The sequence below is a fragment of the Pyxicephalus adspersus genome, chromosome 12 (genome assembly GCF_032062135.1).
Source record: "Pyxicephalus adspersus chromosome 12, UCB_Pads_2.0, whole genome shotgun sequence".
NCBI classification, from domain to species: Eukaryota; Metazoa; Chordata; class Amphibia; order Anura; family Pyxicephalidae; genus Pyxicephalus; species Pyxicephalus adspersus.
Genome location: NC_092869.1, coordinates 12,483,808 through 12,510,441, shown reverse-complemented (window position 1 = coordinate 12,510,441; position 26,634 = coordinate 12,483,808). Strand labels below are relative to the sequence as shown.

At 38.0% G+C, this 26,634-nt stretch overlaps 1 protein-coding gene across 3 annotated transcripts in view; it reads right to left on the bottom strand.

Annotated features, from left to right (window-relative positions):
• The window catches only part of BAHD1 (bromo adjacent homology domain containing 1), a 104,667-nt gene that overhangs the window by 27,567 nt on the left and 50,466 nt on the right, over window positions 1-26,634 (bottom strand). Inside the window, exon 1 of one of the 3 annotated variants that reach the window (XM_072429020.1) lies at window positions 17,725-18,033. The exons of 1 other annotated variant lie outside the window; for it this stretch is intronic. The gene's annotated coding sequence lies outside the window, so the exon portion shown is untranslated. Of the gene's footprint in view, window positions 1-168; window positions 279-17,724; window positions 18,034-26,634 lie in introns of those variants that run through there. One more of the 3 variants, XM_072429019.1, reaches the window with a different exon arrangement.

The following is a 26,634-nucleotide window of genomic DNA, read 5'->3' as shown; positions in this document are numbered from 1 at the left end:
CATGCTTAGTAATGCTGAAAAATTTGTGTACTACCGCTGTCTTTCTCAAAGTAAGTGCACACAAAAAAAAAAAAAAAAAAAAAAAAAAAAGAGAGATAGAACATTTACTCATTACAGCTAGATGATCCAATGATCTTATGAGATCAGTCAAACCACAATCCAGCCTACCTGTCTGGACTGCTGTCATTCCCTTCCTAAGATGATGGGTGCCAATAGTATACCAAACACAAACAAGACATTTATCAACTCAATTAAACAAAAATCAGCTAGCAGCAAAATTTAAAAAAACCTTACTTTTAGGTGTTTCAGTAACCTGTATTATGCACTTATTGAAACGAGTCTGATAGATTCTATTTAATTGAACTCCAGCACTAACACAATGCATCGTAAGTATCTGCTATGCTAAAAACATTGGAATAATATTGGTACAAAGATAAAGTGCAAAATGTAAAATATTTTTCTAAGCTATTCTTTACTTATATCAGAAATAAAAGATATAAAGAACATACATTGGCATAGTTAGATTAAAAATAAAATATGTGGAGACAAGATCCTTCTGGATAGTTTGTTATCAGACTGGTCCGTATGGCATATATCCCTCTACTTCCTAACTTCCACTGTAAAATGAACTCTGACCGTCCCCGCATCTCCTCCACGTCTGATTTAAATATGTGTAAATGAGATCACTCTATGCCTTATCAGGTATTTCTTGTTTGCCTTTACTACCTAGTGAGCATGACAAAGCGCATAAAAGAATATATGACCTGTATAATAACTAAACAATTACTCATGACCCAAAAAGTTCAAATAGAAGTCCTGAAAAAGTTTTGTCACTGCTGCTACATGTAAAAAAAGATCATCCCGTTACAAAAAGTGCTGCACCATCTGTCCAGTTTGTCTACCGGCTATAATGCGGTGTAACTCCTGTATGTGTGTATATTCGCTCATGTGGTTTGTGGCAGCTGCTAGACATGCAGCAGCGCTGCGATTCCACCAGTCCCCCCCTTCTGTGTTGTGAATTCCCTGGAAAGTCAGCGTGACTAATCAGAGAATCACAGGGTATTCTGTATACACCCTGCTGGGCCTGCTATCCCAACCTCTGTCTCCAGTCACAAAACCTTGGCCCTCTGTCACTGTGTGTCCTGTCATTCTGTGCCTGACTATTGTATGTCAGCAGTACAATACTACACAATAGTGACATTCTAGTATACACAGGGCTCCTAGAGAACGGCCCATCTGCTGCGCAGTAATTAAAAGGGCAGCGCCAACCAAGAACTAATAAATATAGTTTAGAATTATTACAAAGGATGATTTTTAGGTAACGGCCACATTTCAGTATGACACATGTAACCAGTGTGATTTACACATCTGGTTTCACTCGGAGGAAGCAGAATGGGTGTCATTGGTCATCAATCAAGTAGCTGTAATGTATAGCAAACACCACAAGACAAGGCCAAGATCAACAACACATTCTACTGTATCCAGGTGCAACAAGTTCACAGCTTATTGCACATCTCAACGGTCTTCTAGACTAGGAAAGACATGTACAGTAACCAATAGCAACCAGATCTATTCTTATGTCCACATAAAGATGAATGCCCATCGTTAACAATTTGTCAACATAAATTATAATTATTATCAATAGGCAGGATATTAATACTGCCAACATTTTACCCAGCGCTATACATTAAATAGGGGTTGCAAATACCAGATAAATACAGACAGTGACACAAGAGGAGATGAGGACCCTGGCCAGAAGAGCTTACAATCTTAAAAACACAAAAAGCTATTCAATGCTAACTTTCATAAAAGGAAAAACCAAACTAAACACAGGTCGACTTTTCAGATCTTATAGGTTAGTCACAGACATCCTAAAGCTGAACTCCAGCCTTGTTTTCAGTGTTGCAGTTGTATAGGAGCCTCTCCTCTGATTTAACCTTACCTGTATATTAGCAAGTCAAATAAAGCCTGCTGGTTGGAGGAAAGTCAGCATCATCTATCCTTTTCCTCCCCCAGTAAATTTCTTAGGTTGTCCCTTTTATCTATTTTCTTTAGCTTTTTCAATCATGGAGGTTTGTTACTCTGTCAGCACATACAGCCTGCCTAAATGCCCACTTCTACACACTGATATCCACCCATCAAGACACTGATATCTGCAGCTACGAACAGCACCCTGAACCTTCCCACACACCAGCTGCAATTTGCCTGCATTGTATACGAAATACTGGGTATAAAAAAAGATGTGTACCAAACACAAAATTTGTATCCAAAAGTTTTATTAGCACATTGAAGACAACTCTTTAAGGTCAGTTTGTGGAAGACAATCTCCTTAATGCCAAAAGAAATGCACAGAAAGGCTATATACACTCTTTGGCACAGACACTAGTTGTTATATTTAACTATGTACAGTACTAGAAAATGCAGTACACCCCCACCTAACATGCAATGCATTAGCCTAATAAAATTAAACAATGGGACTAATTTATGCCAACATAAATAAGGCAGAAACAAACTGCAGCTAAACTTTTCAAACTTTTTTTTATGTGGGTAATCCCTACATTTTCTTTTTACTTCTTTTAATTAAATGTACTCAACTTTCCTACTAAACTTTGAGCATAGGTATTCTGATAATATAGCCTAACTGTTGTTCATCACAAGTACTATACGTTAGAAAGGCACAGACCCTGCAACACAAATGTGCAAGACAAACTTTATCCTTTACAAAATCTGGACCTACTGTAAGGTGAAGTCTAGTTCATCAATGCAATCACAGTGTACATGGGTATCAGCTAGGACAAACTTTATTTCAGAAGGTTATTATTTAGGAGGTATAAACATCTTTGCAGAACACTTCAGAATATGGAGTAGACAAAGCTCCATGAATATTGTATTGCTCTGTGTTAATTGGATGGGCTTCAAGCTACTTACGATAGACTCACAATTTATCCTAGATTAAGTTTCCTAAACTGTATGCGTATCTATTGAAGCAGATCCAACCTGCTAAACCCACTGTACAGAATAAGATCACATGGTATGCATATTGTATCTCTGCAATAAATATAAATAACAACATTCACTGAATAAGCAGTTCAAGAAAAATCAGGAATTGCTGGCTATGGGAGCATGGTTGTGTTGTGCACGTCCAGTAAATTCTCTCAGAAGAAGTAGCCATGTCTCTGGTTCAGTCAGCCTAAACAATGAGAATCCCTTAATTGTCCGAGCCATGTAAAAATCAATATTAAGAATAGTCTATTACTATTTGTCATGTCATGTGTTCCACAACACAATGAGAACGTTGTGTACTTTTCTTTTAAATAAAATAGGGAATGGTTAGGACCCATCATTTGTTTTTGTTTTTAATATTTGTGTACTATTTAGGGTTGGTTCCAACTAATAGTATTTTACAATGGGGTTTTCAGCCCATGGATTCCTTTTGTCAAGCACTAGGAGTCCGAGAGTGGTTTCAGGCTGTCACTGCTAGGCTTTTATAGGCGTTTACAGATAGTTTTAGATAAAAACACTATTTTTTGCAATCATTTGCAAATCCAGCCATGTTTAATGCTTTGAAAAGCAGTTTTTTTCCAATTTCCAAGCATCAAAAATTCTTGCAAATGCTTGCATGAGCGAGGAAAACATACAAACTCTGCGCAAATAGTGTTTCGGCAGGGATTCAAACCTGGGATTTAGCACTGCAAAGGCAAAACCACTAGCCACTGAGCCAACCATGCACTTTCATGGAATCTTTCAATGCTAGGCTCATCAAACACCGCAAGAAGTGGAGATCTTCCCAAAGCAAGTGGAAATCCCTTCATTGACAGTTTGTCAAAAGAACAGGTGTTTGAATGATTTTCCTTCACATTTAGTTTCTGTGACTACTCAAAAATGTTGGATATCCTATCATTTTTGTACCAGAGACAACTGTCATCAGATATGAGTTGAAACGGACAGTTGAATAAAGACATATCAATGATTCTGACAGTCTTTAAAAAACTGAAACAGTTTCTACTTTACACCATAAAGGTTTCAAATCTGATTTATAGTGATTTTTAGGAGTGACATTGTAAAGGTCTGTTTCAGTACCATGATATCAGAAAATGGCCTGTGATTAAATGATTTTCAGTAAACTGGAGATTTCCACTTAGTAATACCACTTATGACCACTAGAGGGGGAGACATACATGAGAAACCTTTAGAATAGTTGTTCAAATTCTCCAAATTCTCTAAACAAATTTGCAGTTATTTATTCTCCCGTCGTTTGTCATTTTTCTTTTTTAAACACCCTAAACATTTGATAACAAAAGGACATCAGTAACAGCTGTATGATAATGCTGAACAAGAATACCAGTCTCAGGAGTCACAAAATAGCACAATGGTAGTAAACTTGAACCTATCAGGATCATTATTAAAGAGACAGCCAAGGCCCCACATCAAATCTCCCCACTTTGGTAATACACTTATCTGTTTAAAGAGTTATCTAAACTCTTAAGGTGCGTACACACTTCCAATTTTTATCGTTCCAATCGAACGACGAACGATCGATTGGGCAAAAAATCGTTCGTAAAAAAGTAACCAAGGACGCCGACGAACGAGGAAAATTGTTGGAAACGAACGACCGGACCGGCGGATCGGATTGGGCGACGATCGTTGAACATCGTTCGTGTGTACGGTCGTTCGTTGATCGTCCATGGTCAGAGCATGCGTGATGAACGAACGTCCGTTCACTTTCCTGTCGTGCACATAGTTCCTCTATCGCTTAAACGATCGTATCTATTGTGTATACAATATCTACGAACGATCGTGTCGTTACCTCTCTGTGCAGGATCGGTGCTATACGATCGTTCATATATATCGTGCAGGAACGTTCGTCGTTCGTTTTCCGACGATAATAATTGGAAGTGTGTACGTAGCTTTAGAGAAGCTGTGTGCACAGATGTTAGGTTCTCCTGTAAGGCTATTAGGACATTCTATTTAGATAATTTGCTGTGTACGTAGCAACACAGCCTTTGACCTGCCCCAATGCTCGTAGTTCTCATGCTGCCTCAAATCTGTGTAAACGAACACAAAGATTCACTGTGAATGAATTCACTGCTCCAGATTGATCCAGGTCCACATAAACAGGGAAATGCTGATTCCATCAAAACCTTCACGCAAAATATTTACTGTGTGAAAGATTCCAAATTAAACAACATTTTGCTGGCAAAGACAACCTGGTATGCCAAAGAGAGTATTTCCTTTGCTGCCAAAACCAGACTAACCCAATTATTGTTTTTAGGTGTACTGCCTATTCTGTCATATTTCACATTCACTCCTTTATAAGTACCCCACCAAATCTAATAAGAAAATAGACATTTCAGTATCATATCAGAACAGCATCCATGCCTGTTATCTCTTTTACTCTCTTATTCTCTCTTCTCATCATGACATTTGTAATAATTTTTCTCCTTCAGTGGCAGGCGTAGCCAACAATGGGCTCCTGTGCAGAAATAACTTGTGGAGGACTTTGTTGGCTGAGGAGGGTTCTCAGTCCTCAGGCAGAGGCAAACTTTGAACTTCCTTATGTCTGCCCCTGTTCTCCATTCGTATCATGCCCATGGCAATCATTCTTCTCCTTCCATTCCCATCCAATTTAGACTCCAGCCACTAACCTTGAAATCTACTTTACCAGGAAGCTCAATTTTGTCTAGTAACAGTAGTGAGTAAGTGGGTAATTACCCAACTAATGAACAGAAATTAAAATACAGTTTAAAGAAAAGGGAATAAAAAATATTTTTAAGACCTATTGTTTATAAAAAGACAACAGAGAAACATCTACAATCTACATCTACAATATAAACATTCAAAATAATATGCATTCTGCAATTAGAAAAAATAAAACTGGTACTCATGTAACTTCAGTTATATATAGGCAAAGGACGTCATCAGGATGCCATCCAGTCACAAAATTAGATAAGTACTGTTATTCAAGCAAAAATGATACTGTCCTTTTGGGCTTCCTACACAGAGATAGAGAAAACCTAACCCATAATTACTTACACCACCACTCACTCAACTTGGAATGCTCGGTCTTGAAATTAAACCAGATTCATTACACCTTCATTATACCTATATAGGCATTAAAGCATCAAGCTGAACCTAAAACTCAGTCTAAACCGTATCTGTAAGTTTTATATAAGATGATAAAAGGACAAGAATCAGTCAGGTTTCATCAATGTTAGTGTTTATGTTTGAGAGGGTTCTCCTCAATGCATGAGGCACAGTAGTCACCAGAACAGATTCAGTGTAATGTTAACACAAAAAGGCGTTTTTCCTGAGAGATGCAATACACCTGTTTGCCAGAATGTAGCTTTACACATAAATGCCACATCCTAAATATTGAAGTTTTTATTAGAGAATCTAGAGAAGAAGAACCATTCTGCACATAGATAAAAAAACATTCTTTAAATCAATTATTAAAGAAAACTCTTGTTTCTGGTCACTGGTGTATTGAGCTACCTATATAGAGGGTTTTCTATGCATATATATATATATATATATATATATATATATATATATATATGTGTGTTTTTATTTATAAAAATCGAAAACATTTCATCAAAATCCCCCACATTTAATTGTTTGGTTGCTGCAGATAGTAGCTGCAAACCATTTAATTACCTTATATCTTTTTAATTAAAAGCATCAAATTTAGAGAACAAAACAAGAAAATGATTAGCACTCAATTTCAATTACCAGTAATACTTGTTTGTAAGCTTGGACAAAGCAAGCAAAATTAAATAAGGGCCACATATTATCCCATAAGCAGGGCTGACGATGTGAAATATAACATCCAAGGTAATTGTTAAGTATAAGGAAATTTTAGGCTGCAGAAATAACTACCCGTCATATCAATCTGCCAGTTCACTCACTCTGTTCAGTCATGAAAAATAATTTTAAAAACTATAAAAACAAAAGTTTTTACAGGCATGAAAAAAACTAAACCATTTTTTTTCAATTAGAATGTTAACATTAGGTGGGTTGTTACATGTCTGTCACATCAGGAACAAAACAGCTGTGATGCATTATGCCTGTGTTTCAGTAAACAGCAGCAAATTGCACTATTTTTAGTTTTGTGGGTCTATGAGAATAATCTAATAGTCTAAAGGAAAGACTGTGGAGATTGCATGACACAAAATCAAAAGATAGAGGATAAGAACATTACAAAATAGCAAGCTTGGACAACACACCTTTTTAACATCCTTATAAGTGATGTATAAAGTACTTCACAACATAATTTAATAGCTTACGCAAAATAAGGTACTTGTCAAAAAGATACTCGGCTGCCTATGACACAACACATCAGACACACAGACATTGAGGTACAATTATGTGAAAACGGCCACTATGGTTTGTCCTACACGATACTTTAGATCAGATAAAAGGATAACAGTCATCATGCTTCCAAGTTCACGAGCATGCTTATTTTTCAGCACAACTAATCACTGTAAACTGCAGTATTCAATTGTAATTGTACTGACATTACACAAGTCAGCCATCACCATTTAGCACTGGCAGATGGAGGTCATGGGTTCTGTTTACCCCTGAATGAATGCAGAATACAAGATTGTCTATACCAGCTATTTTGCTAACAGACATCAAATTTTCAGGCATCCACAAAATTTGCTTAATCTGCACAACATCTGCTGTGCTGGGTCCAAGATCAGACTTGATGGTAAATATTGATGGAAAACACAAAAGTCAAGCAAATCCAAAAGTCCAGGGGTTCGCCCTATCCACACCCCATGAAGGGCAGAATATCTTATGCATGCAACATGCTTTAGTGTTTAGTGAGTGATTACCAATTAGGAATTCAGATTGCCCAGTTCAAGCTAATAAACTCAAAAAGTCAACAGGAAATAGAACTAATGGGCAAAAGAGATATGCAATGTTTCTTTTGTCAAAAAACGAAGGCCCTGGCTCTTTACTCTACATGGCACAGCACGTGTGTGCAGCAACCACCAGAAACAACGTAGGTTCTGCACATGTGCAGGAGTTACATCATCAGTGGCTATCCAATGGCTGAATAGGATTTCTGTCCTTTCAGGAGTGTACCGTGATGTACAAGATGGCGGCTTCCTCTGATCCAGTATCTTTTCCAACTAGGGTGTTGTATAGTCTTACATAGCTCCAACTATCCCTCGTTTGGATGGACGATCCCTCTTTTAAAATCAAAGTCTTTTATCCCTGTTTCCCTTCACTTTTTCATAACGGTAAAGCTAAATGAATGGCCTATTAAAAAAAAAAAATGTATATATGTGTGTGTTTTAATGTGTTGTCTATAGACAACATTTAGCATCATAGTTTGGTGCTGTTTTGTGAGCATATTAGACATCTATATACTCTGCAAATTGTCATCTATCTTTCACAAAAAAGCCAAAAAACTAAAATTAGTGGTAGTGTATCTGCAACTGTAAAGGTAAGCATTTTATCCATATTGAAGTCATTTTGAAAGGACAAAGCTGGCAAAATTAACCTATTGATCCACCTTCCTCAGCCATAATAAACCATTATACATAGTAGGGTTCCACCAAGAACTGAAGATCCACATAACTAAGGACAAATAAATAAGGAACTTTCACGTCAAAAAGCTGAATTACCACGTGTTGCTTAGATGTGGGTTGGCATGGTATAAGATGTAGTTCACTGCATTTTGTCCAGCTCCATTTGAGTCAACTACATGGCTTAATTAAATTCTGAATCAAACAAGCAAACCACACACACATATACATTATTAAACATTAAAATGCCTGGAAATGCATTGTGTATGAAGGGGCTTTCAGTGACTGACTCACACCTTAGGAATGTGATACCTCTCAAGTCACCACTAAAAAGAGTGCAAGAGTACCAACCCTAAAAAATCTCAAGTATGCTATTTTGTGTACACATAGGATAAACTCACATTGTATATTTTACACACATTTAAACATTTGTGCACAGATCTCTACACACAAAGACTTGTAACATTACTAGTTTTTTTTAGAAAAATATATTTGCATTACTTCTGATAAATGGATTAAAATTTAAATAAACATGAAATATACAGTAGTGTTACAAACTGTTTTGCAAAAGATGAATTTTAGGGATTCTGACAGGGTTCAGCTGACCTTATATTTTTTACAATTCTGAATAATTTTTTTACAATTCTGATACTGCTGACACATCAATAAAAAGTTCTCTGCTGGTCCTGCTGGGGATAGCACATCACAGGACATGGTGATCGCTTGTATAACATGATCACTACAGTCATCACTACAAAACATCAGCTGACAGTAGCTCTGCAATAGTGACATAAGTAATGTGTGAACGATCATGAACAAGGACCATTATAATGGGATTACCAGGCATATCGATTAAACCTGCACATATAAAAATAATAAAAATGCCTTTCAAAATAACATTAACTCCCTCATTGTTTTTCCCCGTCCTGACTAAATTAAAACACAAAGAAAATTGAAGCCTACCCCAGCCCAACAAGATAGCACAATATTTAGTGATGTTCATACCAAGATTGGGGGGACATGGGCCGCCATTAAGGGTGCAAGCTGTTTGATTTGATTGGTACCAACGTCTTGTTTTTCCCTGTATTGTTATTGTTGTTTGTTAACTTGTTTTTTCTCTTATTTATTCGCTTTTCTGAAACTGAATGTCCCTAGAGAACACCACTGGTATTTGGTAAATTGTGTGTAAAATATTTATATGTAAAAAAAAAACAATAACAAAATTGAAATAAAAAAAAAATTTAACAAGTTAATTTGCATATGTAATTTAAGTGATCGGGTACACATGAGAAAAAATGACCAAATGGTATAAGATATTCAAACTGACCAAATGCAAAATATAAATTAACATCAACACTGCTGCTACTGAAGCTTTGGAATCTTTTTGTCCACAGTCTCATTTTATAGAATACAGGTTTAACATTATAATATACACCGTGAACTTTAAGTTTTATTGTATTACTACTTTGCAGAGGCAAAATACTATGTCAGAAACTAAACCATTACAAATACTATGAAACATTTAAGAACAGTCCCTTAAGGAAAGTTCTTTTTTTTTTTTTTCAAAATAAAGTGACAAATATTGACGTAAATTCACAATAGACTTATAAAAGGCAAACACGATAATAAAAAGAGGGAGTCCCCTTTGCATATTAATGTTTATAAGAAGGAACTGGAAAGTTCCTGAAATTCCACTACTGTCACCACAATGATTATCTGTCTGATCACGTCTGACAGAAAAGGAAAGAGAAACTGAAATGAACGACCTTTTCGAAAACTAAACTCAAAGCATGCAGATAGATAAAGCTGAAATTCATATACTGTATGTGAACCGCTTTCTGACGAGCCAACCCTGATATCCAGACATCCCTGCTAGAAAATATTCAGGTTTCAGGCCTCATATTCTCTGTTGTACATAAAGGGTCTTTATAAGGCAAAGTTATAATGTTTGTTAATAACCTAATCCAGACCACCTTATATTACCTTATCAGTGATCTCTCGCTTCATCATGGCTGCCACTGGATATTTATATTACAATGCTAGATCTAAGCTTTGATAATAAAAGGAGACAACACCACGGATGTGTGGATATTTTGCAGTGGCAGACAGAAGGAAGAGTGTTATGAAAGAATATAGTTAGGGCATGGGAAAAGTGACAGGGTCTCCTTAAGGAGTATCAGTATACATTCATGATTGGAAAATAAATGGCAGCAAAACAAAAAACCCAAGATTTCCCAAAACTCTATCCCTTATCGCAACATAATAAAGACGGCAGAATATGTGGCTTTATGGTTCCAAACACTATAAAAAGGAATGATTCCATCAAGAATCTTTATCTGTTCTGTAATAATATTTGTATCCAGATCCCGTATAAAACAAATGTCTTGCTAGGTGAGGATTATCACAATTTACAAATAGTACATCTTACAACTAAAAACAAGCAGAATTAAAAACCTATAAAATCGCAAAACACATTCCCATGCATGGGAAAAAAAGGCAACTCCGAAGGATCAGCTACATAGTCAAGGGACAACTAATACTATAATCTATTACACAGAACCAACACTTTGGATATAATGTGCTTCTCAATAAATTTGCTCACGTCTTCTTAGACTTCTTTTGGACGTGTGGTCTAGGCCTACCTGATGAGCTGCTCTTAAGCGTCTCTGTATGCACCCAGGTGCTGTTTTTAGTGTCAGCTGCAGAGTTTAACAAATGTTATGTCATGTAGTCAAGTGCTGATGTGATATGGTGGCTGAACGGAAAAGGATTATGGGTCACAACCACAAAGCAACCCTGTTCAACTTACTGAGCTTGGAAAATGTGAGTGGAGACGGCTGGCGGCTCAAGGAAGGTCAGAAACTAAACGTTGCATCCAAGAACTGTGCAGCAAACCACTGTAATGTAAACGCAACTATGTGCACAAAATGGTTCCCAAATGGTTCCCCTGGAGTGCAGTGCAGCTAAGCATGCAGCAAACCACTGCAGTTTACCATATGTCTGAAATTAGCCTGTGCTTTACTATGGCTATAGCTTAGAAACCCATCCCTAAAATTAATGCAAAACATGACAGCTACTGACACCAAAGCCTTTCATAGTCTATCTACCACTTACCACCACATGCCATAAGGACAGGATTTAAAAATAAATAAATGACGAACAGCATCCTTACTGAAACTGTTTAACTTCACATTTTATGGCACATTATTAGAAAAAAAAAGGCTCCTGCTGCAGAAAAATAAACCTATATTGTTTGTAGTCAGGGAATATTTTCTAGTCTTGCACTAAGATACAAACTATTTTGTATTATCGGGTTCTTCAAAATGCCAAATGACTTAAAAACTCTTCACAGACAATTCCACCGTCACAGAAAAATGCACATGTGGAATGACTACAAATTCAGATGGACCTGCCAGCCATTATACTTTCCAAAACTATTGCTATTACTTTTATCAACCCATTAGAGCTTCTCTGCTGACTTCAATGCTTTTGTTTTACATAGTTTCGTTTCTGCTGTTATCTGGGACTCTGTAACCTTATTTCTTGTCCTGATGACAACAGATTCATCAGTCAGGAAGTGAAGGAAATCCTGGGACAGCATCACAGAGAAACACAAACCTGACAGGGGTTCCAGTTTCTGAGAAAACGTGAGGAAATCTCTATCTAGTGAAGCCCTGTGTGGAGGTAAAAACCTTTAGAGGGTTTTCTACTTTTACACACTATTCAAGACACAGAAAGGACACTAAGCTCCAGCCTGTGAGCCATGGAGAAAATATGTTGGCTGCCATTACCAAACATTCTTTTTGAAAATGCTAGGGGCACAGTAAATGTTTCCCTCAAATCGCTCTAATACTTTGTTACATGTTAAATGTATTCTAAATAGCTGCCGAACCTGACATTTTTCAGGCTGGTAATTCCTAACTAAAATTAGGAAGGTTCTTCCAACATCTTGGGGCTAGATACCACAGGACACCTTCAGTGGTCGTCAGTGGAGTCCTTGCCTTTAGTGATCATGGCTGTTTAAGTATCACTAGGGGGACATATGAAATATTTATCTGTTGGTTTTAATGTTTTGGTTGATCAGTGTATAAAATAAAGCAATGTCCTCTATTACAAAAGAGTGTTAGTTATCTCCTCCAATAGATGTTACCTAATAAAGGATTAAAGGTCAAATGGCTTGTGGTTGAATTTGATAGACCGATGAAGAAATTATGGTAAAGAAAAATCACTTTAAAAGCACACTTTTTACATTATTTCTAAAATATACACAAATTACTCTTCTGTATATAAAATACCTTTCAGTTTCAGCCACATCCAACTATTACCTTGCCTCCTCTCTTTATGCAGCAACAGCCCCCAATGATTATACGCCAACCCTGATTTTTTGAAGGTTGATATGCGATTGTGGCTTGGAACTTTCCCACTTAGGCCTTGTGTTGCTCATGCACCAAGTACTGCATTGTGGGGTGTCTAACCAGTACTGTAAGACACGGGTTATTTTTGCTGTAATGAATAAGGTCATACCGAGGTGGGAAGCAGAGATGAAGGAAAGGTCTCTGAAAGGTGCGGGTTATATAGCTGGAGTCTTATTTTGATTTTTAAGGAAACCTCTACTGACAGAAGCATGCTATTTGGCAGTGCTGATCCTTCTTTCATTTTCATTTCTGATCAGAAGTTCTAATCTCACCAACTTTCTAGTACACATGCTTGATCTGAGTCTGATTTTTGATTCAAGTAAATAACTGAAAAAATATAAAGCAACAAACAGACAGCAATTTTAAGAAGGATATAACTACAGGTTTTCTTAAAATGAGATACTTTAATTGGCCATTGGTCATTAACATTTAATGTATATGAAAAGAGAGAACTTTCATTTTAAGTTACATGAAAAAGATAACATTTACAAAGATGTGAAGTACTATTTTTACCATTTATTAATATTTAATATGTATTATATTTGCTGTTACCTATTGCTGGTAGCTGCTATGTTAGGCTAAAAGTCTAAATAATTCTACTAAGCACCATTTAGATCTATATGTTGTAAAGAAATGGATGGTGACAGATAAAGCGTGGCTCAAATAGGTGCCCAATGATCTTGCATCAAGACGAAACAGATAATATTCTGGGTGCTGGGTTTAAGAAAGAAGCTAACTTTTCCATTAGTAGTTTTCCCTTCTAGCATAAGTTTTAGACCAGAGTAGTTCTTTAAAGACCTATATACACCTCTGAGCGAATGCTGTGATGTAGATATGCATATGTAAATAGGCTTGTAAATTTCCCTTTAAAAGACAAACTGAACTGCAGCATGTGAACCAGCCACGTAGAAAAAATGGAATTTCTACTTAAGATGGATTCAATTGGTCTGAATAATTAGCTCTTTCCAAGACTAGAGATGATAGACTATCATGGGTGAACCTGGTTAATGAAGCAAACCTTGCATGGAAATAGTCATGGATTGAAAAGATTTGCCAAAAAGGAGATTATTTTAGGAGATCCAGAGGCATTTGCTGGATCACCCAGGTTCACCCATGATAGTCTATCCTCTGCAATCTTGGAGAGCTTTAATAAATCAGGACCAATGAATCAATAGATCCCATTAGGATAAAAGAGTATGATGACAGCTGTGTGTAAGCAAATTACTGTGAAGGTTTAAAGGCTCTTTTCTAAGAAAGTTGTAATTAAAAAGTAAAAAAAATTATTTCGTTTTGGCCAGTGTGGACTTAGTACTACTGCAAAGTTTTTACTGATGCCTGTATCCAGAGAAGTGACATCTGTAACAGAGTTGTCATGGGAAAAAGTTGTCTCCAGTAAGGCTTTAGATGATTTTGAGGTCACAGTAACTAGAAATTAAGTGAAATCTTCTGAACAGGTGTGAAGAGCCCAGCCAAAGCCCTGCCCTATACTATCAAAGAAATGTTTGCTAGAGTTAACCTTAGCAGGGGTTTGTATGTCGTAAATGTTACATTGTATATTTCTACTTAAGAAAACCATACCACATTGATAAAATGAAATACAATAATAGGTTTTAGGAGGGCAAACAACAATCACATCTCTTGAAATGTGCGGACCATAACCACCAGGGAAAACAGAACAGAGATCAATACTGGAACCACTGAGATCATGGAGCTACACACAATGGCTTCTAATGGATTTCTTTCTGAGGGGCTCTTTGATTGAAATAAAAATCTGTCTTCACTTCACTTTCCAATGCCCCTTCATAAACATCAGAAGCCCCTCACATTGCTGCCGATTACATGTGACAACGCAACAGAGCTCATACAGTGATGCAGCAGTAAAATCTCAAACTCAGCAAAAAAAAAGCTCAGGCTTTACAAAAAAGTCACTTCTGGGTAGATGCCAATGTTGTAAAACACCATGTAGCTGCTTATGAAAAAAAAAAAAAAAAAAGAAAACAGACAAAAAGTTTCCCACCTGGAATTTCCAGTTATACCTCTCTGTGAATGTTATAATACGTTTATACAACACAAACACTATAATGACATTAATTGCAGCTAACTGGAAAAGCAGAGATGATGTCATTGTACCCATGCAGACTAGCTCTAATCTGTTCTGTTAAACATGCGTGAAAGCATTTTATTGTATTTGTAGATTCTGTCAAAAATTCAGTGCTGTCCCTGCCTGCTTAGTGTTATCACCACCCTCCACTTTTCAGAAACCACCCGGCTGTTTTTGGGTGGTTACTGAAGAGTTAAATTACATTGCAAGGGCTGCCACCCACCTACAATTTCTTCCCACCCGGCTTAAAAAAATGTCAGGGTTCAACACTGATGTATTGCCCAGAAGCGATCATATGACTTGTGTTTGTTCAGGGGCACTTTTTTACATTTACATTAGCTTGTCATTTATGGGGATTTAAGCTGGGGTGACCGGTTACTGAAAACAGTGAGCAGCACTACCAATGGCCGATTGTTGTTAGGGGGGCAACTTGCTGATCTACATTAACCTGTAACTAGACATCTTGACCACATTCTTCAAAAAGAAAAATAATGTGCTAGATTTGTGGCTCGCCTATGCTGATCGTTTAACCATCATGCTTTCTAAATAACTCCACTGTATGCTGATTAGGTATTTTCATCCTGCTCTTCTGCATACCTGATCCAGGTGAGTCACTGAGGCATTCTAATCAGAGAGCAGAATTCCTGCCAGGTAACTTTCATTTTCAGAATGAGGTCAGTTATGGCTGTTCCCATAGATCTCTCACGGCATGTGCCCTTTTTAGAGTGAATGAACCCTAAATTGTTGTTCTTGCTATATTTCTCTAATAGGTTTAGGAGCCAGTCCACTGGAAATCAGATTTTCATTAAAGGTGTTCTTGGATTGGGGACAAACAAAAAGTGAATATCACCACCATGTCTCATATTGAATAAGAGTTCTGGGGCTCTCACACTCCTATGTGTGTTTCAAACACCTTGTTTCGGGCTTAACAATATAAATTCAAAACCTCAATAGCAAGTGAACACAGCAGCCATGAAAACTCAAGAATTAATGTTTCACTAGTACAATCTCTGAAAGAACATTAAATTACATTAATACTACTGAGTATTCAAGCCAAAAATACTGACATGCCAGAAAAATTGCATTTTCAGATGAAGGGCAGCAATCACACCCAGCATAAATATCCAAATACAGTTTTATTAAAATGTTACTTCTTAAAATGATCAAAAAGTCATGTCTGCAACCAAAGACTGTAAAGTTTCAGAAATTACCATCAATAGAGGAAGTTATTTTTTGTTAATTATCCCTTATCAACCTTCTACAGATAAAATTAAACATTTTTAGAATAGGTAATGAACCTATCAGCATTTACAACCAATCAATATCATTTACACAGGTACAGATCCATGTCATGTCTACCACAAATTAGAAGCACGTCTAGCACAATGAAGACAAGTGACATTTAGCTCCTGATTTAGAAAACCAGACTAGTTCAAGATCTTAGCTGCTTCAGATGATTTTGACACCAATCTCCCAGCGTGTGCTCATTACCCTTCCCCTGACACCTGATACATTATTCAATTCCCATCAACACCAAATTAATCAGGGATGCAAAAGGGTATTTGCCCCAGGCTGACCTGGTTAGACAGCCAACCAAAGCACCTGTGAGCAATGGCAATGTGAGGTTGTGAAATAGTTCATGTCAAACCAAAAAGAGCTCATCTTGTGAAAAGGAGATCAAGGAGTTTTTGGATTTAAACTAATTGGAGATGCTTGTAAATTATTAAACATTATATTCACAACAAAACTAAGTAGTTATTTACAAAGATAATTTTTCAAATATTCACAACAAAACTAAGTAGTTATTTACAAAGATAACTGTTGAAAAAGACATCCAATTACTCAAATGTTTAAGAGATACTTCAAACAAGATGACCCACATAAATGGTGTTTGATAAACCTTTAATTTTAAATAGGACACAATTAAGCTACATTCATACTTGTGTTTTGAGAAAAAAAGTCTGCTTGAAATACATTTAGTCCAGTTCTTCTTCTCAAAATGCATATGGAAGCTCAGTGTCACTAATGCGTTGCATTTTAACGTGCACATTTTGTGAGATAAAGCAATGTGCAACACACAGCACATGCATTGGTGTACTAGCTTGCCAATAATTGTTAACAATACCCCAAATGTATCCCACCAACGCACTACAGTGCAATGTTCAGCAATGTGTGTAATATTAGTAAAACACAGCACACACCTTTAGTATTAACAAGCCCTAGGATGCAGGTACACTGTCAATTGAACAACAATGCACCACATGAAAAGCGTACAGGTGTGATCATAGCCTTAGGATATAGCTGAATAAAGTTTAGAAAGTTTGCTCTACAGACAAAGAAAGAAACAACCTGCCCTGAATGGCAAACAAAAATAAAACACGTTCCTAAAAAAATGTTTTAAAATGAACCAGCGAGAAAAAAAAGACGCTACGCTTTGAAGTTGTTGCGATGTGTTATCCTTTCCGGGACAGGTGAAAATATGTTTTTTGACACACACCAGGCATGAGATATAACAAGAACACATTAGCCTGTAGGATTGGCATACATGCTAACTATAAACTCAATTTACTAAACTATAACCATGTTATTTCCCTTAAAGAGGAACTAAACTCAAAAACTAGTCTTTCAATTATTAATCTATTCTTACTTACTTGCACTAAAATGTCAGCCTTACCTGGTGGCACTGGCTGGGTCAGCTTGTATCCATGCAATACATAATGATTTATGAAGTGTTTAGAAGTGGCCAGCTTGTGACTGGCACGTTTGCGTTTTCTTCCTCTCCTGACGTTCTCCTCCACCCACTCACTCACTCACTGCACGGAGCTCACAAGCTGAAAGAAGCAGGAAGCAGCTACAGACTGAGCAGTCGCACTCCAGTGACATGAGAGTCAAGTAAAAGAAAAAAATCTGCATAATTAGGTCAGTGGGAGGGGATTAGAAACACTCCCACCAAGGATGGCATTCCCACCAAGGATGGCATTTCCCAGATTGCAGTTCACCGCCTAGGCGATGGAGAGACCAGGGGGCGTGGTCAGAGCTCATTTAAAGATCAAAGCAAGCTGAAAAAAAAATGTATTTAGATAAATATAACTTGGCCTTATGTTATCCATAAGCCAAAGTTGATTTTATGAGTTTACTTTGGTCATTTAATCTTTAACCCTTATTGGCTCCTACTCCACAAAATAACAGTCTTTAGGCTCAAGTCACAAAGCTAACATGCCTGGAAAAAGATTTGTTTTCAAATGAGTGATATTTAGTTCAGCGGCGTCCAATGAGCCTTGAAAATTACAGTCACATGGTTAAAGAGTGCTATCCCTGTGCTAGGCTTAATTTACAAAGCTTTTTTAGAACCTAGGACACTAAGTCTAAAGCTGCGTACACACTTCTAATTTTTATCGTTCAAAATGAACGACGAACGATCGATTGGGCAAAAATCGTTCGTAAAAAAAGTAACCAACGACGCCGATGAACGAGGAAAGTCGTTGGAAACGAATTACCGGACCGGCGGATCGGATTGGACGACGATCGTTGACAATCGTTTGTGTGTACGATCGTTCGTTGATCGTCCATGGTCTGAGCATGCGTGACGAACGAACGTTCGTTCACTTCCTGTCGTGCACGTCACTCCCTGTATCGCTCAAACGATCGTATCTATTGTGTGTACAATATCTACGAACGATCGTGTCGTTATCTGTATGTGCAGGATCGGTGCTATACGATCGTTCGCAGATATCGTGCAGGATCGTTCGTCGTTCGTTTAACAACGATAATAATTGGAAGTGTGTACGTAGCTTTAAGTCTTGTACACATGCTAGATTCTTGTCGCTTGAGATGTTCATTCATAATCATCTTGAGTGAAAATCTAGCCACAGTATAGCTGTTTTATAACACTAAACAACTACTGTTATTATTGGAAGGACGAAGCAAGGCACCTCCAACCTATTCTTCCCCCCATCTCTCTTCACTAAACCCAACAATGTTGTCTGTACAGTGTCAGTTTGTTTGATTGTCGATTTGTTTCCAGTGACAATTACTGATTTTGTGTACCGGGATTTAGCTCCTGGCACTCTACCTGGGCTTCTACAGGAGAGTAAAGTGGTCAATAAACAAAGCCGTTAGTTTTTAATAATGTAATGCTGACAGCATCCTATATTATATGACATTTTGATGCGTGTCCATTATCAGCCCTAAACTTAGCCAGGGGTTCAGACTACTATATAACCCCCCTAGTGGGAGGAGCAGCGGGAAATTCAAGTAATTTTGTATTGGATTCAATACAAAACAGCTTTATCAAGTCCAGTACAAAGAAATCTTGATATGATATAATATATATATATATATATATATTATATTATTATATATTATTTATATATGATATATATCAAATCAAAAGTGAAAAATTAGCTGACAGATGCCCATTGGTGATTGGTTCCTTGTAAACAAAAAAAGGATGTACAGAATGCACTTTGCAAAATCATGTAGCCCTTCTGTAAACTCCTTTCTAGATATCCCTGGAGCACTAAACATTTCCTGTACACATACCATTTTTTTAAAGTCAGTATTTGGGTAAGCTCTTAGTTATGCTTTGTTACCGAGTGCTGCATTGTAGCACGGTGGAGGCTGTGTGTTATGTGTCCATATAATCCAAGTTGTCCACTAATGCACAAGTAAACTGCAACTTCCCAGTTCCTATATTCTTAGTCATGTTTAACTTATTATCTAATGATACATGGAGCATAACCAATTGAGTGCAGGGAGAGATGAAGTAAAGAAAGTTCATTTTTTTTATGGGGGGGGGGGGGGGGGCAGGAATTAGCGAACAAATATCTCCAGATCAGATCTGCCAACAATCTGTCTCATTTGCTTGTGCTATCCTGGTTTAGTCCCAATGTATTATTTTTGTTTACCCAACTCAGAAACCTACCAGGATTATAGGCAAGTATTTTTGCACCAAAAGACTAATAAACATTCTGATCCTCACTTTTGTGTAAGAGGCCAAATAAATTATTAGCCCTGTTTTTAGATCAGCCTCCAGATCAGCCAAAAATGTATTTGGCTCTATTGGACCATCTGTGTTCCCAAGGAGTAGGCACCTATTCCAGTACCTTAAAGTTTGTATCTGAGATTAACTGCAGCTCTGTGGGGTAAATGCATGGCAGCACTTTGTTTAGCTGTACCCTTGGACTAAGTGCTATAGGTCTCACACTGCAGATACACAGATATGCTATCCTCCATATATACTGAACTTTCTTTAATATATATATCCATTTAGAAGTGATCTATCCATCTAGACGTGATCTGTCTAGATCAGCATTTCCCAAGCAGGGTTCTTCTAGATGTCCTTAAAGTGTCCTCCTGAGGTCACTGGAGTTCTAAAGGTTGCTGGGGTTTATTCTACAGGTTCCTGGGGTTTCTACTAGACGTCATTAAGGTTTATTTTAGAGGTGGTTGAGGCTACTTCTAGAAGTCACCAGGGTTCTCCTAGAGGTCTCTAGGGGTTCAATGAGCACCAAGCTATATCGGTCACTGCAGTCACCACTGATCTTTCTAGCTTACTACATAAAGGCACAAATGAAAGGAGCATAGATCCCATTGTCCATTACACTAATGTAATTATTACCTGGGTTCTCCTCCATAATAAACACATTTAAGTGAAAAAGAAATTCATACTAAAAGAAATAAGTCATAGAGATCTGCAGATTCCATACAAAATCATTTTACAGAGATGAGCAGTCTGTATATACAGAAAGTACACTGGACATTTATTAACAAGAAGATCTGAGCTACAGGCAGGAAACTAAATTTCTCGGAACCTTCCAAATTACAATACATTCACTTCTATTGTCTGGGTTGCTAAGAATTTCTCCTGGAGAGAAAATACTAACAACAAGCGCACATCTTATCACATGACAGAAACTGACAGACTGACAGCTGATGACAGACCTGCCATGCGCCCTCATTATGGAGTGACACTAAAGAAAGGTGTCAAATAGGCACACGGTTATATCCTGGGGATGGCATGCAGTGGCTGTACATGTGTTGTGAATGAGCATGAAGTTTTACACAGGTTGGGGATGAGAATGACATGATAGATCTGTATAAAGTAAGCGGATGACATGCTGGGGCTGTGCACATGTTAGGGATGAGAAAACGGTGTGGGGATGTATATACTATGGGGATGAGGTGCTGGAGCTGTACATTGCATGGGAACAAGGATGACATGCTCGGACTAAACACAGGCTGGGGATGAAAATTACGTGCTGGGGTTTTACACAGGTTGGGGATGAGGATGATGTGCTGGGATTATAAACATGTTTGGGATAAGGATGATGTGCTGGGACTTTACACAGGTTGGGGATGGGGATGACGTGCTGGTGCTATACACAGGTTGGGGATGAGGATGATGTGCTGGGGTTATAAACAGGTTGGGGATGAGGATGATGTACTGAGGTTATAAACATGTTTGGGATAAGGATGACATGCTGGGGTTATACACAGGTTGGGGATAAGGATGATGTGCTAGGACTATATACAGGTTGGGGATAAGGATGACGTGCTGGGACTTTACACAGGTTGGGGATGGGGATGACGTGCTGGTGCTATACACAGGTTGGGGATGAGGATGACGTGCTGGGGCTATACACAGGTTGGGGATGAGGATGACGTGCTGGGGCTATACACAGGTTGGGGATGAGGATGACGTGCTGGGGCTATACACAGGTTGGGGATGAGGATGACGTGCTGGGACTATAAACAGGTTGGGAATGAGGATGACGTGCTGGGACTATACACAGGCTAGGGATGAAAATGAAGTGCTGGGACTATACACTGGTTGGGGATAGGGATGACGTGCTGGGACTATACACAGGTTGAGGATGGGGATGACGTGCTGGGGTTGTACACAGGTTGGGGATCAGGATGAAATGCTGGGACTATACACAGGTTGGGGCTAGGGATGACAAGCTGGGACTATACACAGGTTGGGGATGGGGATGACGTGCATCCCCAACCTGTGTATAGTCACCTAAATGTCACTCTGCCTGTCACAGCCCGGAACCCTCACTTCCTGCACATATAGCACATCAGACACCGAGCTGTCAGGACTGATCCCAATGTACCGGATCTCCTTCCCTTGTAATCCAGAGTATAAAAAACCGATCACCACATAGCAGAACATGTGCAGCCTCACACACATTTAGGAAAACCAATCTTCATAGGATTGCTTGAGACTGAGCATGTGTTCATATAATCAGATCTCACTGCTGGCAAAACATTACACAGAGACAGACAAGTCACATCTTAAAGCAGGGGTGCCCAAAACGTTGATCGGCATCCACCAGTTTATCGCAAAGGCAACCTGAGTCCATCGCAGAGCCCTGCCGTACCCCTCCCTGCTGTTTACTAGCAGCCTGGCCGTACGTCTATGGGGATGCTGGGGAAGTCTCTGCGTGAGAAGGCTCCATGTAACAGTGGGGAGGATGAGTCACTTAGAGTCACTTCTGTGTCATACTCGGTATATGTATATATATATATATATATATATATATATATATATATAGATAAATATTTGTTTACCATTTTTATTTTTGATAGATCATTTTGACTTGGTCATTTAAAAAGTAGCTTGCGAGCCAAAAAAAGTGTGGGCAGCCCTGCCTTAAAAGATTATTCCACCTTAAAGGGATATGTCAGGGCTGAGACTCCACCTGACATCTTAGGTCTTTTATAGGTCCACTAGTTGCAGGTAGTTTCATTTCATTTCCCATGATACATTTAGGGAACTTGTGATAGAAATACTTGGGGTGCCATTGATGATCCTTAAAAATACCATGGAGGAAGCGCAGAGATCAGGAGATCTGGACCAGTGACTTCAGACATAACAGAGAAGCCATTGTCAACCTTTGTACCCCAAAGCAAAATATCTCAGTGATCCACTTCTAAATGAATCACTGGGATTATTGGTGGGTGATATTGTCTGACACCTTGAAAGGTCATTGGGGTCAGGCCATTGAGTCCGATGATGCCGGGACTATCAAAAAGAAGACCAACAAGGCACAGCTTAGGGAACACCAAGGAACCTCTGAAAGAACCCCAGGGTTAACAATGGTTAGAATCTCAGCCTTGAAGTAAGGGAATTAGCATTTACAGAAGGTTAATGTCATGTTTTTCTAGAAGTGTAGTAAAAAAGCTCCAACAATATTATTGAAACACTTAGAATGATTGCAAGAACTTGAAAAACAGGTGCTGAGATCTCACCGCTGAATCCTGAGAGATCCAAGAAATAATCGGGCCCTCTGGCATGTATCAAAAAATAATTTAAAGTGTAACTAAATCTTAGAATAACAAAAATAAAAAAAATGCAACCAGGCTGGGTATTATTTATTTAAGAGACATATGATGTCCCTTCTGCAATAAAACAAACTTACCTGCCTGTTAACGATCTTTTATAATGTAAACACAACTCAGTGTACAATCCAATCAGCCGTGCATAAACTTCACCTGCAATAAGGAACCTACCTGCTCACAATTATTTTCACTTTAAGGTTTAGTTTTGCTTTAATGGAGTATATAAGCTACCAAAAAAATATATATATATTTGACCTTTCCTGAAATTAATCTTTACCATACCTAGGCTATGCCCAGACTGGCAGTGGGGTTGTGGTCACTTCTTCTTCACACTCCTGAACCTCTTCCTTTAGTGGGACACTACATGTACAATATAGAATACATATTGGTGGCAGAAAATGGTTGCATACCACATCTTTAAGAACCAGCGCAGCAGTGCAGGTGGACAAGTGACAAGGTGCTAGCCATCAGGAGCTGAACATGAATCACTGCTTCCAGTGCAGGTCTGAACATAGCCTAAGATTTGTCATCCTGGTCCTTACAAAGCCTATTGAATATTCTACCTGCCAAGGAGAATAGTGGAGATAGAGAGTGTAGATGCTGATTTTGGAAGTCAAGAATTGTATCTGAATATATATAAATACAACAATATTCAATGTATATATATATGCACTTAGAAAATACTCCCTGTATGGGCATCTATATAGTAAATACTTTCAGCAAGAGGTGTTACTAATATCCAGTAACAGATTGCTCTTTATTCACCTCTGGTGGTATAGCTACAAACCACTGATGAAGACAAATTAAATCACCAGTTACAAATTTATTTCACCTCCAGGGCCTTTGCATCACATCGCTGATGAAGAGAGATCAGATCGCTGTGAATCACAGGCATTAGCAATACATGGATGCGATTAATCTCTATTACAAAACCTGCCTGTAAGACACCAGCCTAATTGTCTGCTTAGGTTGCACATTTTGCAGGAAGGACAGATATGAAACATTCGATTAAAGTACTGCTTCGTTTTTATACATGGGAGATGAGAGTGTTCTCTTTAAAATAATGGCAGCTATGGTACTGCAGTAGGTAGGCATATTAGAAAGTCTCGTGACACATCACATTTTGTCCAAACCAGTGTACATACAATATACATGCTTATGAAACATTTCGAAAAGAAATAAGTCTTTAAAAAACAGCTGAATTTATTGCTTTTTGCTGTGTACTAAGGATGATCATTTTTTATTTTTGCAATTTTTTTCTATAAATGTAATTGCCAAATTTAGTTAATTGCAAAGCCCCCGAATACAGTATTAGTATGATCATTGATAGGGTGGTTAGGAAAGTGAATTGGAACATGTCCCAAGTGAAATTAGTTTTAAAATGAGTAATATTAAAATGCAACAGAATGTATCATTAGGCATCCAGTCTGAACAAACTCTAAATGGCTTGGCTGTACTTGTGTTAAATATCTCTCGGTAGTGAATTGTATGTATGAATTTTCACAAAGACATACCTCTGGGGCTCTGAAATTAAATTGCAGCAGCTTTAGTTTCAGCTCTGCATTTGTGTTGCTCTGAACATGTTTCCCTGAGTAATAAGCCGAGTGATTTAAAGCATACAGTAAATTGCTGCAATAACCATACACTAAATTGTAAGCATTAGGGTTACTCCATAAATACAGAACACATACTACATTAATAATTTATGTTAGTCACCAATGGATTTCAATTAGGGAAAATCTGAGCTAATGGTCCACAATTCTCGGCCAGCCGTTAAGTCAGGGGACATTTAAAATTCTCCAAACTAGTTTCATGAAGTCCACAAGGGCACATTACAGGGATGACGATCACAAAGCAGGAGTACATTAGGGATAGCGAAGAGGCGTGCGGCCCCGCAACATAAGCAGTGCTAATGAAGCCTGCTACTGGCTGTTGATTTCCTCTGCACAGTTCATTGATTCTGTAAGTGCATTCTAAGTGTCATTATTCCTCCACCTTTACAATCACATAGATTGGATGCTTGAAATGTCTTCTTCAGGCTTTGATGCTTCGGAATGGTTTTATCAACTCAACCACCAATCAAGAAATTCCCTAATGTCCAATGCTGACTTGTACTGTTGGCACTGGAATAATTCATTTATACAGAGAGAAAACAACTGGAGAGGTACTTGTCAGGGCTCCATCTCTGTTTTTGTGTTGTAGGTCATGGAAAATTGTAGGTTCAAGCTGCTAAAATATTATAAATAGGGACTTTATATTATGATATTTATGAATGTAAACCCAAAACCTTGTTTGGCATTATGCCTCACTCATTATAAAACAGAAAATCTGACATCCCCTGGTGGGAATTAATTACTGCCATTGAAACATATGAACCAGGAAGATTACCACCAGAGAATGTTTGCAGGAATGTCTGATTCTTTGCTTCATAAATAGAGCCTATATAGTTTTTTTAAGCAAATCATTTTTTGTATCTGCTGCAATAATTCATACCTGCAGATCAGAGTAACATGTTTTCCAAATGCAAGCTGACAATGCTAAGTTGCCACCTTGCAATTAGCCCCAGCCCAGTAAGCACGCTGCACTCAGTTCATTTCAGTTGGCCATTGGGTTGTCAATCTGATAGACCTGATGAGCAGCTCAGTGGCCAACTGAGAAACCACGCATAGAAAGCTGACACGGTTCCTGCTAATTGAAAACCAGCAGCTTTGCATTGGTAGCCTGTGAGGATGGTCAATGAGATGCATAATATTTGATGCAAATATTTGATGCAAAATATATGCAAATTGCATGCAAATCACACTGAATTGAAACAGAGCCAATCAAACTCTATACTTGCAGAGTTTGATTGGCTCTGCAACAAGTCAGTGCAATTTACATAAAGTTTGCATAAATGTCTGATTTTTCTGCACCTCATTGACTATCTCTAGTAGCCTGTACTGGCAGGAGCTTGTATGAGAAATTTTCCATCAGACACCTCCTAAAAAAAATATATATATATATATTTGCTTAAAGTATAAATTTGTCCCACACTTTTTTCATTTTGGGCGCCCCAAGAAAAAAATAAATTGCCTAAGTTTTTGTATACCGCAAACTTTTTTTCATTTTGGATAGCAACTACCAATTAGAACTATCAGGTTTTACTGTTGTCAAATAATCAATTGGAGGTAAACTGTCTTTTCCTATATTTGAAAGCACTGACCAGAACAGGAAGTGAGGCAAAATCTAGCCTGATAAA